The 15,141-nt window shown below is 42.9% G+C and overlaps 1 long non-coding RNA gene across 1 annotated transcript in view; it reads left to right on the top strand.

Annotated features, from left to right (window-relative positions):
• The first annotated feature begins 229 nt into the window (after positions 1 to 229).
• The window catches only part of LOC114591228 (uncharacterized), a 72,035-nt gene continuing 57,123 nt past the window's right edge, over positions 230 to 15,141 (top strand). The window contains exons 1-2 of the long non-coding RNA XR_013391909.1: positions 230 to 450; positions 928 to 986. This is a non-coding gene — a long non-coding RNA (uncharacterized LOC114591228). The remainder of the gene's footprint in view (positions 451 to 927; positions 987 to 15,141) is intronic.

The raw sequence follows: 15,141 nt of genomic DNA, 5'->3' as shown, positions 1-15,141 counted from the left end.
CGACCCTCTCCATTCCTTTCCAGCTGAAGGTTTGGGGAAAGTAGCCTGAATCCCAGTAAAACAAAGCAAACATTTTTCTCATTCTAAATAGAGTTTGGTTTTGGCTGCTGCTCTGCACAGTTGGAATTTTTATAAGGAGCACTGCTAGGCTGCTGTCAACCATCACCTCCTTACATGAAGGCTTATGCAGATAGTGACATGAGATGGACGGGGCTGCTTGCTTTTTCAACTCTTATTTTAAAGCTACATTAGAACCAAGTACCTCTGAGCCTTTGCTTGGAATGATGGTAATGAGCGACACTGGGAAACATCCCTGTTACTGCTTTTCCCCCATGATTGTTACTTCTAATCATGTGTCTCTGAGCACACATTCCAGGCTCCTTCTTACATCTGGGGCAAGGAATGAAAGAAGATGCACAGTTCCCAAACCTTAACTGTGCTTTCGGTCATGTATGTTTCCATCTCTCTCTCTCTCTCTCTCTCTCTCTCTCTCTCTCTCTCTCTCTCCCCCCCTCTCTCTCTGTGTGTGTGTGCGCTCTCTCTCTCTCTCTCTCTCCCTCTCTCTCTGTGTGTGTGCGCTCTCTCTCTCTCTCTCTCTCTCTCTCTCTCTCTGTGTGTGTGTGTGTGTCTTACAGGACCTGTTGTTTTACTGTTTGTTGTTGCTGTTTTTACATGGTATGGGGAGTCTAGACCTCTTTGGAAGGTGAAACAGTAAAACGAGATGGACTGAATTGGTTTTTGGGGTCCCCCTCCCACTTCTGTGATTTTATAGCTGTCAGGTGGAATTCCGCACCACAAGGTGACTGCTAAAATTGTTAATGGTACTAATTTGTTAATGCTGTGAGCCTTCCACCTTACTCCATGTTTGAGTTACTAGAACCACGTAGAAGAAAAATGACATCAGTTTTATGTGACCTTCATTTCAAGGAAACCAACCCATGGAACTAGCGGAAGGGAACCACCCCTGAAATCTCTCAGAAGTTCAGGTATGTGTAACAATATTGATCTCGTCAGCCAATATTCTCTGCTGGAAAATCCACTCTTAAGTTTCATATTCTTCTTGACTTGGCTTTAAAGAGACCCCCATCCAATGTCACTGCAAAAGGGAAGGTTGTCTGCATGGGGGAATGGATGTGGATGAAACTAAAGGGAGATAGGAAGACAGAACCAGCAGGGTGGGTCTATATATTTCCTTTCACCTTATGTTCAACTTCTGTAAACAGGTAATCAAGTCTGATCTCATGTGAGTTGCCCACCTGACCTACTTACATAATGCTACTGCACCAAATATGAGAGTATCCTTGTCCAGGCATGTGGTTGCTTTTTGCCATTCAAGAAGCCTCAACTTCTTTGCCTCAACTTCTATGGCTCTTTGGAGACTTCCTCTCGCTCCTGGCTTTTATTTCCTGCATAGACGGCTTGAGATTCTCTGTGGGCTGGAGAAGCCATGCAGTGCATCTAACCACAAAGGTCAGAGGATTGCTCTGCTCTCGTTTTGGATTAACTAGTCCTTTTTTAGAATGTGTCTGCTTGTTGTTTTTTTAGAACCTGGTAACGAGAGCTTGCACTCTGCCCCTTAAAAGCACCATTAAAAGAAATGCATATTTGTAATTTTTTTTAATGCCCATGCCTGAACTGATATACTTACGTATGATCCTATGGCTGTGGACAACACATACATTTTGTAGTTTGTAAAACATGCTAGGAATTGTAACTTTTTGAGGGGTATACTACAGTCCCCAAGATCTTTTGGGAGAAGGATGCAAGGTATGTACACAGCCATAATGAATGCAGGGTGTGTACATAGCCACAATAAATTCTTCTTTTGCTCTGAACTGTTTCTTCTACCCATGCTCCCTTCTACTATCAGATCTTAGGCTAGGATCCTGGAGGTACCCAAGTTGTACCACAAGTGAAACATATTGACAGATGAGTCAGGAACAGTCTCATGCTCTGGGAGTCACTATTCAGTGGCTCCATTTAGTCATTGTTGCTGGGTAGCCCTGTGGAAAGGGCTAGTGATGAGCTACTCTTGACTGGTCCAAACATTTTGATTTTTTTGCCGCCTTCTCCTTGATTATCTCTTTTGCATTTTTTCAGTGTAATCATAGATATGTTTGTTCAAGAGTACCCCCCATGGACTTCAGCAGGACTTTAGATTTTAGCCTGTTTTTCTGGGTTTTTTTTAATAATTCCCACAGCAACACTGTGAGGTAGGTTAGGCTGAGAGCTGGTGACTGGCCCAAGGTCACCCAGTGAGCTTCATGGCTGAGTAGGGATTTGAACCCTGGTCTCCCAGGTCCCAGTCCAACACTCTAACCACCACACCACACTGTCTCTCCCCGTTTCTCTGTTTTCAAAAACAAAACAAAATCCTCATATGCACACAGTGCCCACCTACTTAAAAACACCATGACATGCCTCGAGGGTCACAAGTTCAAGTTTGATTACATTGGTAAAATGGTCTAATGCATGTGTAAAGTGGTTTCTCCTTTGCCATTGTGGTGACGGCGAGAGTAAGCGGTTCTGCTTTTCCTTGAATCCGTTGCTATAGAGCTCTTTGCCGGTTGGGCCCATAGTCTGTGCTGTTCTGACTGCTCTGAGTTTTCAGTCAGTTTTCCTTTCAGAAGGTTTACAAAGGGCTGAGAATGGAGCACTTATGCGGAGAACAGTCGTAAGGAACTGTTCTCTGTGGTTATTGATTTGTTCCCTAAGATGTGCATCCTGTTCTTCAGTGGGCAATTGGCATTCCCAGGGCAAGCACATAGGAAGCTACCTTGCACTGAGCCCAGACGACTGGTTTGGCTAGCTCAGTATTGCCAACACAGACTGGCAGTGGCTCTCCAGCATTTCAGAGACGAGTTTTTCCTTGCCCCACCTAGGGATGCTGGGGTTTGAACCTAGGCTTAATGCAAGCAAAGCATGTACTGTGCAGATGAGCTTCGGCCCTTATAAATAAAATTAGTGAGAAATGTTAACATTCAGCAATGAACCTTCAAGAATGCATAAGTGGTTTAACGGCCTTGTTTGCACTTAATGCTGATCCAATAGTTTAACTATGGTTTATTTGAACCTTGGTTTGTTTTCTGCAAAAAACAAAACCCATGATGTGAGGCCATAGTTGGTTTGGATTATAAACCACAGCTTGTTTTAACTATGGTTTAGAGTTATATCTGACACAATAGTCTTGCTTAACCAGACACTTATCAAGCTACAAATGTGCAAGGCAAGAGCAGCTGGAAAACAGATGAAGTTTTGGAGGAGAAACCTACGACTTGTTTGCTCATCTGTGAAATGACTCATGGTTTGCTGAACAAACCAGGACTTAGTGCTATGCGCCAATACAGCCAAATTGTTACTTGTGATTTTTCGACCCCTTGCTATGGCACCCAGGGCGTTCAAAAATAGCTTATTGGAGTTCATTGCACGTGCAACACATAGTTGCGGATGTGGGCACAGTATAGCCATTACACCTGAGGCTGGAATCTTATCTATTTCATAGACTTAAGTGGGATTGCACTTGTCAGCATAGGCCAAGATGAAAGACCTTCCAGTTAAGCCTCAGATGCTTTAGGAAAGTAGCAGTCTAACTGAATAAGCAGAGGTTGGATTTGACGGTGCCATGCACTTGCCTTTAGGGCAATATGAATACATAGGAAGACTTTGAAACATTGGACTCAGCTAACTACTGCACTGTCTGCTACTTAAAAGCAGATTACACTTAATAAAACTCACATAACCAGGGAACTTGCATTATTTAGAATAGACTTAGCAGTGTTTTTAGTGATTTGGAATATTTAGGGCATTCAGATATTCATAACCCCAGTTGTCCCTGGGAATGCATTTGCATGGACAATGGAGCATGTGAGTTGAGTTTCCAGCTGCAGCTTCTCAGTGGCGATTTTTGTGGCAATGCATTTCCAGCTGTCACTGTAATGGGAGTGATTTTGGGGTAGTGGTGGAAATATCCGCAAATGTCTTGCATCACACACACACACACACACACACACACACACACACACACACACACGGCTTCTCTTGGGCATACTGTGTGGAAAAGATTGGCCCACAGTGTCAGGTTGCAATCCTGTAAGATTCTTACATGAGCAAAATGAGAAACTCAATGGGCCTTTCTTCTGAGTAGCCACTGCACAATTTGTGAAGGCATCATGTGTATATAGCTCTGCGGCCTCAAGGTGGAGAGCAGAATTTAATGTTATTCTGGTTCCTTTTCACCTGAGTATTGTGTTGGTTATCCCTGTCTGGCACACAGCCCATTGGGAATTCCTTCTTTCCTAGCTAACTCAGTTCAAACTATAGGGAGCTGTGTCAGCGTACAATTATGGATTTGTGGAGCTCCCTTTCATTTTTACAGGGCTTCCACAGGAGACATCAGTGATGGAAGTTGCCTGTTTCTTATGTTTATTTATTATCACCTACTGGCAATTGCAGGGCCCAATCTTATTAGATGCCCTTCAAACTGAGTTTCTGGTCCTGAATCCCTCTGACAATTCCCATTTAAATCTTCCACGTTATTGAAATGGGTTTTGTTCAGGCAGGAAGACTTTCAACAAACACAACAGTGGGGGGAACTGCAGCAGTCGCCAAGTACACAGCTTGCAAAATGTAGTGCACATCTTCTGAAATAATCCATAATCTAGAACATTGATTTTGGTGGGTATGTTTAACTGTTGTGGTACTATAGCCTAGTATCTCATTCTCTGACTGATGCTTTCCAGACAACATTGTATCACAGCTCCCATCATCCCTGACCATTGGCTGACTGATGTGGCTGGAAGCTGTAGTACAAAATGTTTGGAGGACACCAGGTTGGAAATGGGAAGTAGTGACCAAACTGACGGCTTAGTCATCACTCTGTGTTTCTCAACTGAATGAGCTACTTAAATCATTCAGTGATAATTTGTTTATGTTAATCATATCTTCTAGACTGGGACAGATTTGTTTTCTGGTAATGCAGGTAGGATGATATATGGCAACTATGTCACTTAACAGCTACAGCTTCTGCCGGTTAGGTGAGCTGCTTCCTGTGACTCATTCTGCTCCACCTTGTTCAGGCACTCATACTGCGGAAACCCCCACAGCCCAACCCTAGTAAAAACCAGCCATATCACAACAGGGGTGTTTTACATCTACTTTGCATCTGGGCAAGCATGTCACTCAGGCTGCAGGAGGACAAAAGAATAAATAGACCAGGCCTAGTGTTCATGTGCATCTTCAAGGTGTTGTTTCTTGTGACCAGTTCCTTCTGCTTCCCCTGCACTTGTGGTATCTAGTAGCGCAATCTTTCCTGCTCTTGGGTCCACTCAAATAATCATATTTAACAACAACTCTTTGTTGTTTCAATTCCTCATAAAGCCAGTTCTTTAGAATCTAAAGAATCCTTATGCTGCCAGATGCTTGCCCTGTGGCTGGGTGAGATAAAGATCCGGCCCACCAGGCCAAAAAGGTTTCCCATATCTACTTCATATATATTCCCATATATTGCCCCCTTTCCACTCATCTGATAAACAGGGAGGAGGCAATTTGCATCTCCATCAGGGTTGGGCAGAGAGGTTTGCAGCAAGGCTAACAAAGGGTCTTGTGTGGCACTGTAAAGACAACAAATTCATTATGTATACATTTTTGTGGAGTCAAACCCACTTCATCAGAGACATAGGTGCCACTTCTTGCAGTGAGAAAGGGGGTTTGAGCCCATGAAACCTTGTGCCGTGATATATATATATTTACAAGATTCTGCTGTTTTATGTTTCTTCTTTTTGCCACTGGTTCCTAAAGTGGTGGGGTCTTGCGGGGGAGGCAAGGAAAAAAATGCTTTTGGAAGAGCATGTCAGGGGTTTGCCACCCCTGCCTGAGATACCCAAACATATCAGGATGAGATCGGATCTGAAGAGCTTAGGGGAAGCCAGAAACTGATACCATTCAGCCAACCAAAATACTTAAGGACAAATAGCAGGCGGCCCCTAGTCTATCCAACAATAAGATTTACAGACACATTGGCTTTCGACTCATGTACTAACCACTGAAGAATGAAGCAGACATTCCGTTGTGAGATAATGACATCCTCTTCATTTCAGATCTTAAGGAGAGTTTCCTGTGCTCAGACACAGGCTGTCCATGTAACTTGGGTGGGTGTGGTTCTTCATTGGCTGACAATAGCTTCCTGCCTGGGGCAATGCTGTCTGTGTACTCAGTGGTCAGGTTGGGCTTAGTTAACATTCTTTCTTGTGTTTGTCAACCACCTCCTTTCTGTTCTCTCCTGCACATTCCAGCTGGCCTTCTACTTAGCAGTAAATTATGTTGGCAGACATTTGGAAAACATCCTCTTGATATACTCAAACCACCTACTTCCCCTACAAATGGAAAGAAGAAGACATAAATACAAAATGCATAGCTATTAAGTGGAACAAGGGGAGCTGCCTTATATGGGGTTAGACTGCTGGACCATGTTTTCTAAATCCAGGGTTTCAGGGAGGGGATCTTTCTCAGCCCTACCTGGAGATTCTGGGCATTGAACCTGGATTTTCTGCATTTAAAGCAGATGTTCTACCACTAAGCTATGGGCCCTCCTAAGCGTTCCCACAACTGAGTGGGTCTTGGTGCCTTTGAACCCTTCCTGGTTTTATTATGCAAGTAATAAGCACTTACTGCAGGAAATCAGGAAATCTTCCCACTATCTATCTGTCACATCAGTTGCAGAAAAAGTGCACTTTTCCAGTACTGCTACAGCAAAGTACATAATAGTCCTAGCCTGTTCCGGACCCAGTTTTGACCTTGAAAACCCTTAAAGACCTGGAAGATCTCCACCTTCTAGATATACCTCCCCAAACCTTAAGGGTCCTCTTCAGAGGATCTGCTCCAGATGTCCCTTCCAAGTGAAATGAAGTGGGTGACTACCAGGGACAGAGACTTCTCAGTGGTGGCACCCCAGCTGTGGACTGCCTTCCTCAGGGAAGCTCACCTGGCACCTTCTTTATGGTCATTTGGCACCAGGTGAAGACATTTTTATTCTCCTTGACCTTTCAAATTTACGATCTTAAAATATTGAGTGTTGATCCACTGCTTTTATTGTGCTTATTTTTACTTATTCCATCGACTGGTTTTCTCTCTCTTTCTGCCAAACTCTTTTATGTGGCAATTGCTGTTAACACTGGAACAATGTTAAAAATACAGTCATAAAACACCTTTGGTGACCTGTATTTAATTTTTATGTGGTGACTTGCACAGAGAATTATGGTATTGGGCTTCATCCATTAAAAATGCTGGGGAAATGCCATTTCCCTTCTCTTATTTTCCATCCCTATGTGTTTACTGAACAGCAAGGCAGTGATACAAACAGGAGGATCACAAGGGCACATATTGGGGGTGCCCATCACATCACTGGGTGATGGGATAATGGAGCAATATCTAGGCCAAATTCTAGTTACTGCATGCTTTCCAATGCCTAGGCAGTTGCCAAAGTGTATTTAGAGTTTATGGCAAGATTGTCCAAAAAGGTCTTTGGTAGAGCAGAAATGATTGCAATAATTGGCATTGACTCTTCCATTGACATTGATTACTCCGTAGAGCCAGTTCTAAGAAGCATGTTTGCTGGACTTAACCACTGTGTGAAATTAAAAGGGCAGCTGCATCCAGCTGACCAGCACTGCTGGTTCTAGAGACGTTGCCAAACAATTGATCCTAATATGATATCAATCCCGAAATATTTTTGGACAGCTTTGAAAGATTGCTTTAAAATTAACCCTAAGATTTCCATGTGCTATGAAATGCTCATAAAATTACATTGTTAGCCATACATATGCACTGCTTAAGTAGGTCAGGAAATCCAGTTACGGTACATCATTCCAACATCAACACTTGTACAAATCTAAAACGTGGACAGGCATGTCAATATCTTTGAAAAATAATAAGGGAAGTGGGCCAGAGCTTTTGTTCTTAGAACATGTATGTAGGGCTGAATTTGAGTTGGTTTGGAATGTGTAGAAAAATATTTGTTGAAGCAATTAGTGAAATAACAGTAGGACAGCAAAAGAACCTCTTTGTCCTCTCCCTCATACACAGACTCCCACCCCTTTCTAAGGATCTGATACTGCGTAGTTGGAGTGTGTGTGTGTGTGTGTGTGTGTGTGTGTGTGTGTGTGTGTGGTGAGGGGACAACCTGCAGTAGACCTTGGAATGTTTAACTGCTGGTTGAATCCCAGTCACTAACAAGGTCTCTGCCATTATCACAGCCTGTCATCTCTCATTTAACTGTGCGTTTAAAAGTGCTAGGCATTGCCTCTTGGCTTCATGGCTGCTTCAGGCCTAAAGAACAAGGGAGGTGTTATTGGTGTTGAAAGGAGCTGCTCAAGCATGGTTAGTGAAAACATGAAATTATATCACTTACGGTTGACATTTCAGGGGTTTCAACTCTTTTATTTCCTTCAAAATTTGTAATATTCAGAAGTTGTTTGAGGGGACATTGTTGCCATCATATTATTTTGACTACCAGGACGTAACAGTGCGCAAAATTCTTTCTGTATGGACAGAGGGAAATATTTATTTACATTGTGTTTACTTAAGGGATTTATACCCAGTCCTTCAACAGCTTCCTTGGAGCAGCTTGCACAAAGTTGATTGTACGATCAAATGAACTTAAACAAAAACATTAAAGCAGAAATTTGAAAACAGCACAATATCAATGAGCAGTATAAAAGCAGCCAGCAGAAATAAAGACAGCAGAAGACCAATGTATAGCCCAATGGCATTTGGAGGGCCACAGATTCCCCATCCCTGATCCAATAGCTGCATACAGCTCTCATCTAGGTTTGCTTTTTCATAAAAAAATGCCATGAAATCTTGGCAGTGGCAGCACTGCCAAGCAGTGGCACTGTTGGAAGTGTCAAGAGTCCACTTGAATTCATTTCCTCACTATCTTGAAATGAAATAAAGCACAAGAGTTGGGTGGTGGGACCTCACTGTAAAGGGTTAAGCACTTGTGCTTATCTTCAGTGATGTAATGGATGATGAAACTGTTTTTCCGCAATAAACAATGGTTGAATGCTAAGCTATGACAAAGGCTACATGTCCCAAGCTCTTTAATCTCTCCTCGCATTTCATGTCCTTCCTATTGTTCAGCCCTTTGCTGTTGGAAAACTGCGCTGGGATGGAAGAACACTGTGATCTTACCCATCTGGCTGGGGAAGTTGATGCTATTTATGTGCCATGCAGTCTTTTGGCCTCCTGACTTGGTTTCCCATTTAAGGAAAGGGGAGGGAGGAAAGAACCAAGATACGGTTATTTTTCCCTCCTCCTCCTCCTCCTCCTCCTCCTCTGCAAAAGCACTCAAGTCCCATCCTTCAGGTTTCTATTACTTGGTATGTGCGGAAAATAGCACCTTGGTGGTTTAAGGAGAGGATGTACCACTGTGGATTCCCACAGTTTATAAGATGAGGCAGGAAGATCTTGATGACTCATAAGCACTGGTCTCTCTTTGTTGTTTATTATCCTTAATGCCATGGTTTTCCTTCTTTTGAGCATGTTTGTGTACTTTAGACCATGTCTTCATTTTGTCAGGACAACGTTGTGTGTGGTTCCCACACATGGGAAATGTTGTTGACTGCGTCAAGGCTGTTCTCTATTCACTCGCGATGAAAATAAAATAAAGCTCTCGGTGGAAACGAGGGAGGTTTCTAACTACACCACATCCTGACACACTGACTGTGGGTCACTTTTCCATCACATGCATGACAGCATCTAAATTACCCTGCTCCTCCAGAGCTGGGCCCATGGCTGGTGTAACGGAGCCTGGCTTTGCTAACAGGCTTTTTCTAAGGCTCTAAGTCTGTGGCCAGGTTTCTTTGGGGGAAGTACAGACTGTTAAAGTGGTTTAAGAGTGGGTTTCAAGACCAGGATTCAGTTCTGCTGGAGGAAAGGCAGCCTGTGGAGAATTATTGTGAAGGTGAAAACACTGGGCAGGCAAAGAATTCAGAACCCCCTCTCATCCACTGCTTAACCCTCTCTCATGCCACCACTTTGTTGGTATTTAGGTGTGACCCAAATTCAGACGTGGGTCTGCTGCCATCATATGCAGCTGTTCATGTGATTTACAACAACAGCTACCCTGTGTTTTAAACCTATGAACTGGCGAGAGATTTACTTGCTATGGGAGCATTATATCATATGACAGACTCCCCCTTTGCTTCCTAAATGGCACCTCTGACAATAAACACTCATCTGTTGCTCGCTTGATCTCTCCCCCCCCCGCCGCCAGTGGGGAGACACTCTTGAGGGGACACTGCATTTTCTCAACCCTCAAAAAGCCGCATTTCACAGGAAGGATCTGAAACCTGTGGGACCAGAGATTCTCAGAGGACTGGAGTAAATATTTGAACTATTTGAAAAGCAATTGTAATAAACAGATTACGCTAGTAGGACTGCAAGAAGTTTTGTAAGGAGGATTGTGCGAAATATTGCAGAGAAGATTATGAAGAGAGTTATTAGTTAAGGACAATTAAAAATAATAGAGAAATTAAGAAAAGTAGATTAAGTGATAAATGTGGTTGATGGAAGTTCAAAACATTGTATAAGATAAGAAAGTATGTTATATGATTTTTGGAAATTATTTGTAAAAATCAATATTTTTTTAAAACAAAACAAAACAAAACAAAACAAAAAGCAGCATTTCATCATGAGAAAATGCAGCTTCTGCACCCTTGCCTGCAGTTGGCCTGCCCTGCATGCTTGTTATAGTGCTTTTGGCTGGGTGAGTGTCAAGGTCACCTTGTCCTAGTGGAAAGTGTCCTATACATGGCTAGTGATGAATAGCATAACTCCATCTCCACCCCTCACCCACATGCCTACATTATTCAGTTGTGACCTTTTGCAAATGTTCACCCTCCCATATGTATTTGTGATCACAGCAAACCTGAAATAGATACTAAATATATACAGTACACCATTTTCTTATTGGCCAGTGCCCTTGCATAGTCTATATCAGGGTTGGGAATCCTGTTGCCCTCCCTGTGTTGTCAGGTTTCTTCTAGACGGTTGCTATTTTGGAGGTTGGGATCCATTCACGCACTGGTAAATTCAGGCTGTGCAGTGAAAGTGGAAGTCCTTCTCCAGCATGGAAGATGGAATGCACACCTCCCCTTTAAGACAAGGCCCGTCAAAAGAAAACCAGTGGGAGTGCTATCCTCCTCCCCCATCTCAGAATGTAAAAGCTGTATCATTACACTAGGATCGCACTGGGGTATGTACTAAAAGGAGCCAAGTATATTGACTCAGAGACAGAAGGACAGAAGTTTGCCATTGTTTGTTTATTATATTTTTAAGCTGCCCTTCCTCCCATAGGAGCTCAGGGCAGTTTGCAGCAGGATCAAATAAAATGCCACTAATAGTTAAAATGTTTAAAAGAAGGTGCCAACATTTTTAGGTCAAATGAAATGCAGCTTCTGCATTTCCAAAATCTATCCTTACACTACTGCTTCAGACATATCTCACCCAGTGGAAATTAATTAATTAATTTCCTAACATTTATACACGGCTTGATTGTAAAAATAAACAAATAAAAAACCCCAACCTCAAACTTGTTGAGCATTGAGCAGCTTCACAGAGAGCTAAGTGGAGACAACCAGTATTAAGAAAGCAACTGCTAATTCTTGTTTCCGTGCACTGCTCTGGTTCACCAGAAGCGGCTTAGTCATGCTGGCCACATGACCCGGAAGCTGTACGCCGGCTCCCTCAGCCAATAAAGCGAGATGAGTGCCGCAACCCCAGAGTCGGTCATGACTGGACCTAATGATCAGGGGTCCCTTTACCTTTACCTAAGAACAATCTCATTATGATGGTCTATGAAGGTGACTATACCTGTGATTCTTTTCTGACCATGTGGTGATGTTAATGCATTACTCAAAGATCACAAGCTTTAAAAGACAGTTGCTTTGACATTCTGTTCCCAGTAGGAGGCAAACCCTAGGGGCTGAGGTGCCTTTGCCCCCCCAACAATAAAAATAATTGAGGGGGCTGCCCCTCCAAGTTGATGGGCATTGCTATTCAAATGGTGTGTGCGCGCCACATAATGTGATCTATTATGCAGGGCGGAGCTTACTTGTGCCCCCAATATTTTATTCAAGTTGGCACCCCTGTCGGGTCTTATCCTCTGGCTGTTTGACCCTCTCATTTTCATGCTCAAGATGTCATTGCCATCTTCTCCATATTGTCAAAAACTTTGTATTTTGTTCACTGGAAAGGAAGGAAAGAAGGAAGGAAGGAAGTATCATGTGGCATTAGGAAGAACTCCTGCTGCCATTTATATGAGGCTAATTTGCTGTGCAAATAAAGTCTGCTCCTTTTGTTATTTATAGGCCCCCCCATGCTGATGCTTTTGTTGTCATGTGCTGGCCTCATGTTGATGCACAGTAGTTCCTTGGAATCAGTACCATTGCTGCGGTTCTGGGTCAGAAGATCTGAACAACAGCTGGATTTGGTTGCATCCCCAGGCCTACATGTCTGCAAGAGGAGTGTTAAGTACAGTCCCCTAGTTCACAAGACTCCCCCTTCAGCTTCCTGCCACAACAGGGTGTGTGGTACACAACTTCCCTGAGGTACTTACTGAAGAGGTTTGTATGTGTTCAAACATCTCACTGCTCACTTACCAGGGAATTTTGCATCATTAAGAAGCAATTTTATCCAATCTTTTTTAAAAAACAACAACCATATACATAAATAGCTTATTTCCTTTCCATCGCAGCTACACTGTTATTTATTGCCTGCTTCCTCTCAGCCAGACGGGTTGGAAGAGTTAAAAGTTGCACTTCCCATGGAATGCACAGGATCTTGGTGCTGTCAGGTTCCTGCAATTGTTTCTGTCCATGGGTTTCTGTTGGCAGTTTATGACTCATGGCCAAAATCTGATCTGAAGTGGAAGTGGCCCAGGCTTTGTCAAAGTATACCTGCTGCTTTGGGGGAACCCAACTTTCATGTGCTAATGATGTGCAGCATGTCACAACAGAGGAGGGACAAAGTATGGTAGAAGGTGGACCTCTCTCCTGCTACTTCTTGTTTCCCAACACCAACGATGCAAAAAAAAATTCATTGCAAGGGCCCTAACACTTGCCACCATTGAAATATAATCAAAAACATGTACTAATTTATGTATTTTTTTAAAAAGGATGCGAGTGAACTGTCAGACTGGTACTGCACAGTGACAAAACCTTTCCAGTATTCTACTAATTCTGAGCATATCTGTTTCTGAGTACCAGGCTTTATATGCTAATGATGCATTATCCTGAGATATCAAAACACTGAGGAGCTAAATGGGTGGGTATGGCAAGGGTCAGAAGTTCAACAACAACAAAAGGAAAGCACCTCAAAGAACTGGCCTGTCTTAAAGATGTACACTGGGTGTGTTCAGAAATGTGTTCAGAAACAGGAGTGTTAGCGGGAGTATTCATTGGTAGTGTCCTTTTCTTCTAATATTATTGTGAAGTTTATAGTATCTACTGCAGTCTATCAAGGAAATAGTATTCTTTGGCGATCACTTGTAGCCGAGTAAGATTGTCTTCCATGAACACAGTCTAAACAGTGAGTCTGTAAGTGACTGTGGAGGCCAGTTCTGGATCCACACATCCTTCCACAGTGGGGACAGGTTTCTGGGCAGGAGTTGATCATGGTGAGGGTTTGCCAGGCGTGCCTTCCTCTTAGCACATTTCTCCCTTTCGTCCTGAGTTTGAGCATTTTCAAAGTCCATGACACCTTTGGTAAAGGCTGTTCTCCAGTTGGAGAGCTCGCAGGCCAGTGTTTCCCAATTGTCAGCATTTATGCTATATTTTTAAAGATTTGCGTTGAGAGAGTCTTTAAACCTCTTTTGTTGACCACCAGCATTACGCTTTCCATCTTTCAGTTCGGAATAGAGTAGTTGCTTTGGAAGACGATCATCAGGGATCCACACAACATGACCAGCCCAAGTTGATGTTGAAGAATCATTGCTTCGACACTGGTGATCTTTGATTCTTCCAGTACACTGATATTAGTTTGCCTGTCTTCCCAAGTGATGTGTAAAAATAGTATAGGATGACTTGATCAACGGAAGCCAGTGATTCTGCTTACATTAATCTGAATTTGCAAAGAAGCAACTGTAAACTAAACTTTTCAACTGGCATTCCTTTTTAGAACATTCTGCCTTGACCTTTAAAACACACACACACACACACACACACACACACCACTTACGATTTACTTGTTTTACAAGAAGAAACATTTGCTTTTTAATGCAGCAATTGGTGCTTGCCTTCAGCAGTAGCTGTTACTCTAGATTATTTGACTGAAATCTGTAAAGTTTTATGGTCCCTTTGGGGCAGGAGAGGCTTGGCAGTTCCCTGTGTCATGCAGGAGGTTATTGTCATTAGGAAGTAAAGCAAAATGCAAGGGCAATTTATCTCTAGGCAAGCCATTTGGGTGATGCTCCTGGAAGGTTGGGTTCTTTTTCTGTGTGACATATATTGGCCCTCTTGCATTGTCTGAGGGGAGGCCATCATCAGCGCCCAGCATGAAGAATGACTCTCTTCCTTACCTTTTAGCATTAACTGTGTCCCCCTCCTTCCACTCCCTGCCAGGATTCTGGCATTTGCTCTTTCGGCTATAAATTATTTACAGAGGAAATGCTGAGTCAGGAAGCTGATGTTGTAGAAAAACGTTAGTGGAGCTATGAAACTCAATCCAAGCTAATTGAAAGCTTCCTGTGCTGCAGTTTTGCCCACTCTTTTCATTCATGGGTTTGGCTTGTCATTCAGAACCTGACACACTTGGGATGGGGGTACGAAAGTGAGCAAAAGTCATCACTCACAGCGACCTTATCCGGGGAAGCTTGTTCCAGGGCAAGGCAGGAGTTGAATGTACTCACTGGAGTACAAAATGCTCCCAGTTGCAAAGGGAAGCTGATTTTGTTTTGCTACTGTTGTCATTATTAACATATTTGCATTTAACATTTGACATATTAAAAATAACCATACTACATAGCCTGTAGCTTAGCTTACTTCAACATTTGCCTCCCTTTAATAGATAATGCAAGTAGTAGTAGTAAGCAAGCTGTTGATCGAAAATGCATCATTGCTCACCACTGATAAATCATCCATTGATCCT

This window comes from Podarcis muralis, chromosome 2 (genome assembly GCF_964188315.1).
Source record: "Podarcis muralis chromosome 2, rPodMur119.hap1.1, whole genome shotgun sequence".
Classification (NCBI taxonomy): domain Eukaryota; kingdom Metazoa; phylum Chordata; class Lepidosauria; order Squamata; family Lacertidae; genus Podarcis; species Podarcis muralis.
Note: the sequence above shows the minus strand (reverse complement) of the source record. Positions and strands in the feature narration are given on the sequence as shown.